The following is a 12,101-nucleotide window of genomic DNA, read 5'->3' as shown; positions in this document are numbered from 1 at the left end:
AAGAAGAGGAAGAAGAATCAAATTTTGTCAGAAATCTTCAAAGGGGTTCTGGAAGGTTCAGAGGTAAGCTACCTTTCAAATGCTTTGCTTGTGGAAGAGTAGGTCATTATGCTGCAAAATGTCCTTATAAGGATAAAGGAAAGGAACCTGCTAGATGGAACAAGAAACAAAGTGCAAATAAGAAAAGCTACTACACCCATGAAGATAGTGATGGTCTATCAAACAGTGATGAAGATGAACGAGGTAATGAATATAAGTTATTAATGGCATTTGAAGATGATGATTATATGGATGCTATAGATGTGGATAACCTTTATGATGAAATCACTAGACTCAAGAGATGTATAGAAGAAAAGAATGTGATCATTGATACTCTACAATTTCAGATTGATGAAAAGGAAAAACATCTTGAAAAACTAGAAGGAGAAATTGTTGGTCTTAGAAAAGAGATTGAGAAAACAAAAGCTATTAATCTTAAGTTTGTCAAAGGATCTGAAACTTTGGATAAGATTATCAATGTGCAGTGGTCTCCTCTAAACAAGACAGGTCTGGGCTATAATGGAGAAACCTCTCAAGCATCCACCTCAAAGAGTTATCTTGATGTAGCAAGAAGAAATGAGCGAAAGAACAATGAAGATCATCAGGTAAAGCAGGGACGAATTACAAACAGAAACTATCAAGGGCAATCCATCTTAAGGGTGAACCAGCCACAGGTAAAATCTTCTCAATTTGGTCCAAGAATAGATGAAAATAGAAATTACAATCAGTTGGCTGGTAGATTCGATAACCGCAGAAGTTTCTTCAATGGACAATGCTTTTCTTGTCATAACTTTGGTCACAAAGCAGCTCAATGTGTTGCATATAAAACAATCATGACTAGGGAAGCTCAAAAACAAAGAAGTATGACAGGGATTACAAAAAGGACCTATAACAACTTTTCGGTTCTTGAAAATGAAGTCGAATGTTCTATTTGCAATAACTTTGGTCATGAAGAATCTGAATGCAGGAGCAGGTTTCAGCAGAAAAAGGAGCAAGCCTCAAGCACCAAAACATGGAGAATAAAGGAACCACAAACAGAAAGATGTGGAATAGAATTTTATGCAGAGGGACAGGAAAATCTATGGTACATTGACAGTGGATGTTTGAAGCATATGACAGGTGATAAAGAAAAACTTGAATCTTATTCTGCTCTAGAAAAGGGAAAGAAAGTCTCTTTTGGAAATGATACTCCTGCAACTATAAAAGGAAAAGGCATTGCTCAGTTAAAAGAAAAGATCAAAGCTGGAAATGTTTTGTATGTTGATGGATTGAAGCATAATCTTCTAAGTGTCAGTCAGATGTGTGATCAAAGAACCGAGGTTATTTTCAGATCAAATGGATGTCTTGTTCGTGATCTTGATACAGGTAAAACAGTACTCAAAGGCAAAAGAACTCCAAATAATCTGTACATATTTGAAGAAGGACAACAACAATGCTATCTGAGCAAGGATGAAGAGCACTGGTTATGGCATCGAAGGTTGGGACATCTAAGCTTCTCACAAATAAGGAAATCATGCAAATATCAGGCAGTTCGCGATCTTCCAGATATCAAAATTCCTGACAACACCATATGCAGATCATGTCAGTTTGGAAAACAAACCAGAACTAACTTTCCAGAGAAAGAAGGATCAGCTAGCATGCCTCTTGAGCTAGTACATACAGATACATGTGGTCCATTCAGGAAAAGAACACCTAGAGGAGAGGAATACTTGATATTATTTATTGACGATTTCTCCAGGTTTGTCTGGTTGGGACTTATGAAGCACAAAGATGAAGCATTCGAAAAATTCAAATCCTTCAAAGCCTTGGTTGAAAATGAATCAGGTCACAAAATTAAGTGTCTCAGATCCGACAGAGGTGGGGAATTTACTTCAAATGAATTTTTCGATTTCTGTGATGAACATGGGATAAGGAGAGAATTCTCTACAGCTAGAACTCCTCAGCAAAATGGAGTTGTTGAAAGAATGAACAGAACAATCCAACAAATGGCTCGTGCTATGCTTGATGAATCAGGAACTCCCGCAACTTTTGGGGTGAAGCTGCACATGCTGCGGTTGTTATTCTCAACAAAACAAATGTCCGGGTGAACAGCACTCAAACTCCTCATGAGCTTTGGAGTGGCAGGACTCCTTCGGTAAAGCACTTCAAAATCTTTGGGAGCAAATGCTATATCAAGAATACTGATGAGCAGCTTGGCAAACTTGAACCTAGAGCAGATGAAGGCATTCTTCTTGGTTACTCTCCATATAGCAAAGCATACAAGTGCTACAATAAAGACTTGGCAGAATTGTTGACAGCATTGATGTAGTGGTTGATGAGAAGGGATACATTCCTAGGCAAGTCCATCATGAAGACATCGAAGAAGATGAAGGCTACCCTCAAAGACAGAATGATGAAGAAGAAGAACCTCAAGAAGAGCCAGAGGAGCAAACAAGAATAGAAGAAAAGACTCCATCCAGATATGTTCAGAAGAATCATCCAGAATCTCAGATTGTGGGGCAGAAAGAAGCAGGTGTACAAACAAGAAGAACAGTTGCAGAAGCCTCAAGCTATTTGGCATTACTCTCCTCTACTGAACCACAAAATGTGAAAGAAGCATGCAAAGATGAATGTTGGATGAAAGCAATGGATGAAGAACTTGAGCAAATCGAAAAGAACAACACTTGGGAGTTGATTCCTAGACCAAAGGATAAGAATGTTATCGGAACAAAATGGGTCTTCAAAAATAAATTGAATGAAATTGGAGAAGTAATTAGAAACAAAGCCAAACTTGTTTGTAAAGGGTATGCGCAACAAGAAGGAATAGACTTTGAAGAAACTTTTGCTCCTGTTGCAAGACTTGAGGCCATCCGAATGTTCCTTGCTCTCTCAAGTTTTCAAAACTTCAAAGTATTTCAAATGGACGTGAAATCAGCCTTTCTGAATGGAGACTTGGAAGAAGAAGTGTACATTGAACAGCCAGATGGGTTCATTCTTGGAAATGATCCAAATCTTGTATGCAGATTGAAAAAGGCTCTCTATGGTCTCAAACAAGCTCCAAGGGCTTGGTACTACCGTTGGACAAATATCTTCATCAACAAGGTTTTTCAAAAGGTTCAGCAGATAGCAATCTGTATATAAAAGTTGAAAATGACAAATTGCTAATACTTGTTGTGTATGTAGATGACATTATTTTTGGCAGCAATGAAGAAGCTATGAGTCAAAGCTTTGCCTCGGTCATGCAGAAAGAATTTGAAATGTCCTTGCTAGGAGAACTGACATATTTCCTTGGTTTGAAAATCCAACAAAAAGAAGGAGGAATCTTTTTATCTCAAACCAAGTATCTCAAACAGATTTTGAAGAAATACGGCATGGAAGATGCAAAACCAGTATGTACACCCATGATCACAGGATGTAGTCTTAGTGCAAATGATGGATCTGCAGCAGTACATCAACCAACCTACAGATCTATGATTGGAAGTTTACTATATTTGACAGGTACCCGACCGGACATCATGCATGCAGTTGGAATAGTTGGAAGATTTCAGGCAAATCTGAAGGAGACTCATCTTCAGGCAGTGAAGAGAATTTTCAAATATCTTCAAGGGACTCAAAATTATGGCTTATGGTATCCTAGAGATACAGATCTTACTCTTCATGCTTATACAGATGCAGATTGGGCCGGAAGCGTGGATGACAGGAAAAGCACAAGTGGCGGTGCGTTCTTTATGGGTTCCATACTGGTATCTTGGTTCAGCAAGAAACAGAGTTCGATTTCCTTGTCTACAGCTGAAGCGGAATATGTTGCTGCTGCATCTTGTTGCACCCAACTTCTTTGGATGATGCAGACTTTGCAGGATTTTCAAATCACTTGTACACCACCTATCCCCATCTTATGTGATAACACAAGTGCAATCAGCATCTCAAAGAATCCGGTTATGCATTCAAAAACCAAGCACATACCAATCAAGTATCATTTTCTCCGGGAACAAGTGCTTGAACAGAAGGTCAAGTTGGAGTATGTTCCTTCTAAGGAACAAGTTGCTGATATTCTCACCAAACCATTGCCCAGGGACACCTTTGAGTACCTCAGGCAAAAGCTGGGGGTTGTTGATGCATCATCTTGTTGTTGAATCTTTTCTGATTGATGGTACAGGTTCAGGGGAGCATATAATGCATTGTTGGCATTATGGAGGATGGTCAGAAGGAGGTCTTGGAAATCGTTGCAATATGTCTCTATCTCTTTCATGATGGATTATGGTTCTTTGTTGCAGATCTGGTTCATATTCAGGGGGAGCATGTTCTTAGGGGGAGCATACCCCTTTTGCCCTTGATGTCAAAGGGGGAATGAAGCTGAAGTTTGTGAGGTTGCCATCAAGTCCAAAGGGGGAGATTGTTGGCATTATGACTAAAGTGTTGTCCTTGATGGCAACCCATTCAGGTGACAGGTCACTGTTCTTCAAGTCAGCAGCAGAAGTTGATGATCAGCTATCAAATATTGAAGGAAATAAGGAGGACGTAGGTATACCTTACAGAAAGTGCGTACCCGCAGGTACACCATGCAGAAGCCGCGTCCAGAGACGCAGGCCAGCCATTCAGGAGGTGCGTCCAACCAGTGCACACATTTTAAGGCAGAGAAAAGCACACGTGGGGGTTTCTTGTGTTTTACTCTTGGTATCTAGCCGACGGTATTGTGTTATTGTGATGTCGGCTCGTGGTATTGTTCCATGATTTGAGGAGGAGCTTGCCTATATAAAGCAAAGGAGATCATTTGGTTTATGTATGTCTTTGGTTGAATATCTTATTGGGTGAGATCTGGTCTAGATCTAAAAGGAAAATCTACTGAAGGACTGAGATCCCTTTGGCGCAAGATCAAGATCTGTAGATCTGACTGTTTGGGTTACACTTAAAGTCTTGAAATCATTCATACCCAAAGGGACGCAGGTACAGTGAAAGGAAAGCGCGCCGGGACGCAGTGCAGAATCTGGAGATCTGCGTGGGGATGCAGGGCAGACGAAGTTCAGGTGCGTCTGGGACGCAGTTCAGTGACTGGAGATCTGCGTGGGGACGCAGAGCGATCAAGGTTCAGGTGCGTCTCTAAAGCAAAAGGACGCGGCGCGATAGTGTTTTTGGGTGCGTCCCTGTAGCAGAAGGACGCAGCGCGATAGTGTTTTTGGGTGCGTCCCTGTAGCAGAAAGACGTGGCGCGATAGTGTTTCTGGATGCGTTTCTGAAGCAACAGAACACAGAGCAGTTAAAGGAACAGTGCGTGGGCACGCAGTGCAGCAGAAGGATATCTGCGTGTAGACGCAGGGGAGCAGAAGGTTAACTGCGTCTGGTCGCAGGCCACTGAACGAAAAACTGCGTCTCTGTCTTAAGATATTCTGTTGATTGAATTTCTCTGTTGATAAGGTGTTCTGGGTTACTTCTGTTATTGCTAATCTGATATCTGTAGTGGACTGTAACTGTTATGTACTTTTTGATCATCTGATGCTTTATGAAAAGAAGTAGGGGGTTGTAGCTCCCTTCCAGGAGTAGACTGGAAAACGAGAGAGAGAGAGAGTTGTAGCTCTCTGCAGGTTGCAGCCTGTGTACTGGTAAAGGACTGCACCAGTACAAAATCATTGTAAAAGAAGTTTCTAATTTGAAAGAAGATAGAGACATATTGCAGCAGGTGGTTTTCACCCACATTGGGTTTCCACCTTACATCTTGTGTTCTTTGGTGTGACTATCTGTTTTTCTTTGTTCATGCTCATTATTTTATGGTACTGACATGCAAAAATAATTCAAAGATCAAATAAGGAAGATTTATTAAATTGCTAGATAATACTGATTCACCCCCCCTCTCAGTATTATTTCCAACACTCCTTTGCCAAATCAAGTGCTTTGTCATGCAATATCTGATGCATATGGGAAATTTGATTTTAATTTTATTCCATGTGGAAAATAAAGGTTGTTGACATTCTACAAGGGTTAGAATACAATATTTGATGTTTCACTTCCATCTATAGATGTTCTTGTTGAGCACAGTCATGTTAATATATCTCATCCATTTCAGGTCACAAGTTTCTCAGTTGGAGGACTTGTGGTGACTTCTGAAGGAGTATGTTTTGAAGGTGTTAATATATTAGTTGATGGACAAGAAAGAGCTACAACAGATGTCCAGGGATATTACAAACTTGATCATGCAACATCAACACACTACACAATCAAGGCTGAGAAGGATCACTTCGAGTTTAGCAGTTTGGAGAATTTCATGGTTGTGCCAAACATGGCTTCAATCCCAAAGATAGAAGAAACACATTATAATATTTGTGGTTCCCTAAAATTAGTGACAAATGGCTATTATGGCAAACATCAAATTGGCTTCACACATGGGCCATACAATGTTAAGCCTCAACTAAAGAGGATTGATGATATGGGAAACTTCTGCTTCGAGGTTCAACCATGTTAATATCGAATATCCCCATTGACCACAATAGCAGAACATGATTCTGGTCTTCAATTTTCACCATCACATATTGATGTGACAACAACTAGACCAATGTTTGGCATTGGATTTATAAAGGCCCATGTTGATATCCATGGATCAGTGATATGCAAGGAAGGATGTGACTCCTTGGTTTCTATATCACTTACTTATTTGGCTATTGAACTCTAGGTTTAGAGAAGCTTAACTTTTTAAGTTTAACAAATGAGAGTAGTGACTTCATATTTGAGAAAGTACTCCCTGGTGCATTACGTCTTGAGGTAAAACATGGACCTTCATATGATTTGTTAGATTGGGATGATGACTGGTGTTGGGAGAGAAAGCTTATTGATGTCAATGTTAGTGTTTCTTATCATTCAGAGATAATGTTTATCCAAAAATGCTATTGGTTGCGTATTATGTCTACTCATCCTATGGCTTCTTACATCGTACAGCCAAACAAGGAACTAATGAATTTGTTGATTGAGAAAGGATGGTAGAAAATCTGCTTAGAAGTTTCTCGTGTGCACATGCTTCATTTCTTGAACTTGTGCATTTTCTTTAGAATTGCTTCATTAGAATTCAATGTATTGAACCATAATCCTATATATTTGACTGGTGAAAAATATCTATCGAGTGGTGAAATACATGTTGATTCAAGTTCTTATCCCAAATAAAATGAGTTGAAGAATTACTGTAGACATATGGAAAAAGGACGGTGCATTTATAGATATGATCAATAATGTCAAACTTATTTCAAGTGTTAATGGACCAAGAAACATTGTTGTATATAAGTACACTCATTGGGCCAATCTTGAAGATGAAATGGTCTTTGTTCTGAGAGATAAAAGGAATGCTAGTGAGAAAAATAGTTTTGAAAAGGTCTTGTTTTATCCAAGAAGTCAGCATGTTGCTATTAAAACTAATGGGTGCCAACCTGATATTCCTTCTTTTGTGGGGTGCCTAGGAAAGTACATTCAGGGTTAGTGCTGCCAGCAATCCCAGGTGTTGACATTAAAATAATTTCTCAAAATGACAGTAGCAATGGTCTTCTGAAAAAGGGTGACTTGGTTCTTCAAACTTCGACAAGATTAGATGGTCTATTTTTGGGTGGTCCTTTGTATGATGATACTGAGTACTATGTTGAAGCTTCCAAGGGATATCATTTAAAAGCACTTGCATAGGACCCCTTTTGAAGCTTAGTTGTATGCTCATCTAATTTGATCGGACGTCCACTTGACTGGCCAAACCATAAAGAATATTTTATCGTCAGTATTCGACCTTCTGTTCACTCCCTACATTTGTGGTCCTCAATAGAGGAATCACTAAATTTGTGTTAAATAACCGCTAGATCTAGAAAAAACCTCTTCAATCACATTGCTTCAAACTACAACCATGTAAGTATGAATATTACTACTACTTTCAATGCTTTACAATGAAACTAGTGTAAATGCAGGTTGTATGTGGATAAAATATAAACCACTGTAAACCCAGGTTGTCTTGTATGTGTATGCAGGGGCATACATGATAAAATATTTGAGAGTGAATGGGGTACGTTTTCAAGAGATTTCTATCTTGAGACTCAATATGCAACGTGGAAGTAATTTGACCTTACTGGAAATGGACTCATATCTCGATAATGCATACAATTTCTTTGTGGACATATTGATTGAGATGATGGGGAGCTTTAAATCATTAAAGGAGTTGGTCATATGTGTTGTGCCTTTGCTTAAATAAATATGTGTCTTCTCAATTTGTTGTTCGAGAGGCTTCCTAATCTCCAATGTTTGTTAATGGATGACAACATTATCTTGGTAAAAACATAATTTCTGCTTTTATTTTACATGGGAAACGAACAACATGTTTCAATGTTTAAGAATGTTTGCATTTTCTACTTAGTTGTCAGGTATAGCATAAAAAAAAAATTATACAAATCATATATTGATGTAGCTTAGGTTGACTATTATGTTTTGGTTCATTATTATGTCTTGTTTGCAGATTCAGTATATCCAATAGATATGAAACAAAACTAAGTAACAACTTTGTTTCATATCTATTCCTTAATGAAAATATACACTACCTAAATTAAAAAATTTAACCTGCTATAAGATGTGAAAAGACCATAAAATTCTTCCATGGTTTTTTTCCATGATGTTCATAATGAATATTTATGTCTTTTACCTCGTAAATGAGTGCAGAGTTGGCTTATTCTAGTTTTGAAATGCAATGTAGGAACTTTCAAAATATCCCATACCTCGACATCTCAGATCCCCACTCTCTCATCTCCATATATACAGGTTTATGTAGACATAACTGAATTTCATGATAGGGAAATCAGTGTATTAGGTTGCTTTCTTCAGAGCACCCCTACTCTAGAGATGATAGAACTTCGTTTAATTGATGACTTGAATTATGATGATCCACGATATGTAAATTTTTTGGAGGAAGTGATGTATTTGAATAGAGTTTCAAAGAAAGCAAGGATATTGGTATGAGAATCTTCTTTTTAAATACACGCTTCAAAATATTTAAACCGTTGACCAGTAAAAAGGCTTTTGGGCTTCATTTTCTTTTATTTTTTTCTTTACGAAAGGGTATGACCAATGCAGGTTGTATGTGGATACGAGGATGAATTCTACTGTGGATACGAGGATGTGGACACCAATGGAATGACTTACTTAGACTTGGGCAACATCGAGTATGGAAGCGGATGGCAGTCTCATGGAGTGGGTATGCAAAATTTTGCCCCATTTTCATTTTGTTTATCATTCATTGTTTGCGTTGGTTCTAATAGTCAATTTTAATTATTTATCTTTTTTTCATTTATATCATTATCATTCCATGTTTCCCAGGTAAGATAACATCTTCGGTTGCTTTAGATGAGCAACCAGTGGGATTAGGATGTTCCCAATGAGTTTTGAACATTTGTCCAATATGTCTTGTCAATTTTGGATTGTCATTGCGGGTTATCGCTTTAATTCTTATCCGATTTGACATTTGATTGACAACTAAATTCCATGCTTTTATAAATTATTCGTATGCTAATTTTTTAAAGTATTTAAGAAATTTGTTTTCAGTAGCCACACTTCAAACAATGGATTTCACACTACTAGGTTTAAGGTTTGGGTTATGTATTTGGTTAAAATTTCCCAAGATTTATAGCATATCTGAAGTGTGAGGTTTGGGTTATTTATTTTGTCAAAATTCCCCAAGATTTATATCATATCTCAGCCTTTTGAAATTCATGCATTCATGTCATTCGAATGTAACACATCACGACAAGGATGAGCCCTATTAAGCTCACCAACTCTGTTACTATGCTTCATGAATCATAATTCAAATGGACTCTAAATTTGGTTCTTTTCCTTGACTAAACAATATTAAGAAAAATCCTCTCATTCAAACTCAACCCCAAGTCATACTCAAAATTTTGACATGTGAATAACATTGGCTTGGCAGCAAGTTTGACACCCAAGTCCTTGCAAGTCAGACAAGACTGTCCATTTTTTAAAAAAATTGATCATATCCTTAAATTGTTAGCCCTTAGACTCCTTCATTAAAGAAAATATCATTCTATGATCTTGATAATTGGTCTATCAAAATGTGGATGGGGCGAAATATGAGTTAAGGAGTAGAGAAAGAAATTTTCCTTGACATTGCCTAGAATATTTTGAACTTTTGGGGGCACATCATGTGACACTACCATCACGACACCAACATTTTTTGGTAAAGTTCCACTGCAATAGGTATCCATTGATTCACGTTCCACAACCCATGACTGTAAAGATGGTTCTTCCTGAACATTTTTCCTAGATGATGATAATGATATATAGTACTTATCATCATAAAGTATGGATTTTCTTTCTTTACCCGTGCTCCACCTTCCCCCTCCAAATTGTATATAAGCATCAGTTTCTCTTGCATGCTTCCCTCTGATTGCAAAGTTATACCCATACCTGAAATCCTCATCTTGATCTTGGTTCTTATTCTTCACTTATTCTTCTAAGCTAAGCAATCGAAAAACATTACCTCCCTACCACCACAAATAGATAAACCATTTTTCCTACACTATCTTTCAAGCTCCACAAGAGGAATACTAAACAATTCTCGAGTTGTTGCTCCCTCTCCAATCACCATAGAAACATCTTGTTTTGGACCAGATCCATATTTTATGTATGTAAGATTGGATTTAGGACTATCAAGGTCCCTCAATGGGGCATCTCCACATATTGAATGAAAGGGAGGGACACCTGAACTTCCAAACTGAAGAAAGGTAGCTCTTTGTCCATTCACATAAGCATATGAAAGGAGAAACCAGCCTGACCAAACCTGGAGAACTTTCATAACTCTCTCTTGCAAGGATGCCATAATATAAATGTAAAAAAAATCACAAAAATATTCACACAGTCATTACACTAATTATGATATATTTTTTTACGAGTAAAAATTACCAGTTGCCTTGCTAATTCATGACCAATAAGGGCTTGATCTTAATACATGATCTTTTTTCATCATTACTATCCTCAATTTGTTGTATTATTTAGAGTGAGATTTCATGAATTGGCAGGCATGTTTTTCCACATTTCTATTTTTATATCCCACACAATTGGAATCCTGCTACATTTGGCCTCCTCTACTTCCCTAGGCTACATGTGTTAAGGAGGGTACAAAACACTAATGATATGTTCTTTTGCCATAAGTTCTTCTCATTTTTTGGATGAATACTGTGGAAATTTTATTCATGCCAATTATGTGGATGTTCCATTATTCTTTTTTATCATCTCTTGTTTATGAGTTAGCATGCTTCTATTCTACTAGTCCATTACGACTATGTCATGTAAAGATCAAGTTGAGTGGGTTTTACAATTGATTTCCACCGTAGTCAACAACTGAATATATAAGTTTTATTTTAGGTTGAATAATGGGACAACACACTATGATTTCCACTAGTCCTCTCTTTTTCATATACTATCACAAGTGCACAAATACAATCTCACTTTTCTTTTTACTTTGATAAGAAAATGATGACAACTTTTTATTTTGTAGTGACAAGGATAACTTTGTATTGGAGTTATATCTTCAGCCCTTCAATTCATCCTTTCCTTACCCAACACGGCCATCTCCTATTGGTAACGAAGTTCGATTTCTGAACCAACATTTGTCTTCAATACTATTTCATGATAAAGAAAGAACACAACTATTGTTGGATTTCCTTCGAGCACACAAATACCAAAGCCATGTCATTTTTCTTTCCTTGGTTAATATATTGCATCATTGTGTTTGATAGTTAATTCATTATTATTCTATGCCAATAAATCTCTATCAAATAACAGAGAAGAATGACCTGGTTGTCTTAGAGATATATAATATGAATTAATTAAAAATTCACAAGGTTATTTCAATTCCCATCTTTCTATTTCACTTCTTTAGAGAAAACTATATATTCATTACCAAGTCAACTCAAACCAAATTAAAATAGAGAATCCTAGTTATGAAGATGTTTCTATCTCCATACCTTATAATGACGTTGTTTTTTTGAATTATACTTGAATTTCACTGATAATAACCTAGATTTATATATTTCTTTTAGCACCAAATTGAAATCATGGTAAAAA

The 12,101-nt window shown here is 37.3% G+C and overlaps 1 pseudogene; it reads left to right on the top strand.

Moving 5' to 3' along the window:
* LOC149184720 (uncharacterized) overlaps positions 1-7,670 on the top strand; it is a 113,850-nt pseudogene extending 106,180 nt beyond the window's left edge.
* Positions 7,671-12,101: the final 4,431 nt, after the last annotated feature.

Source organism: Pinus tabuliformis, chromosome 3_2 (genome assembly GCF_031772625.1).
Source record: "Pinus tabuliformis cultivar Carrire ecotype Pingquan chromosome 3_2, CPIR1, whole genome shotgun sequence".
In the NCBI taxonomy this organism is placed as follows: domain Eukaryota; kingdom Viridiplantae; phylum Streptophyta; class Pinopsida; order Pinales; family Pinaceae; genus Pinus; species Pinus tabuliformis.
The sequence above is the reverse complement of the archived record's forward strand: the minus strand, read 5'-3'. Positions and strand labels throughout refer to the sequence as shown.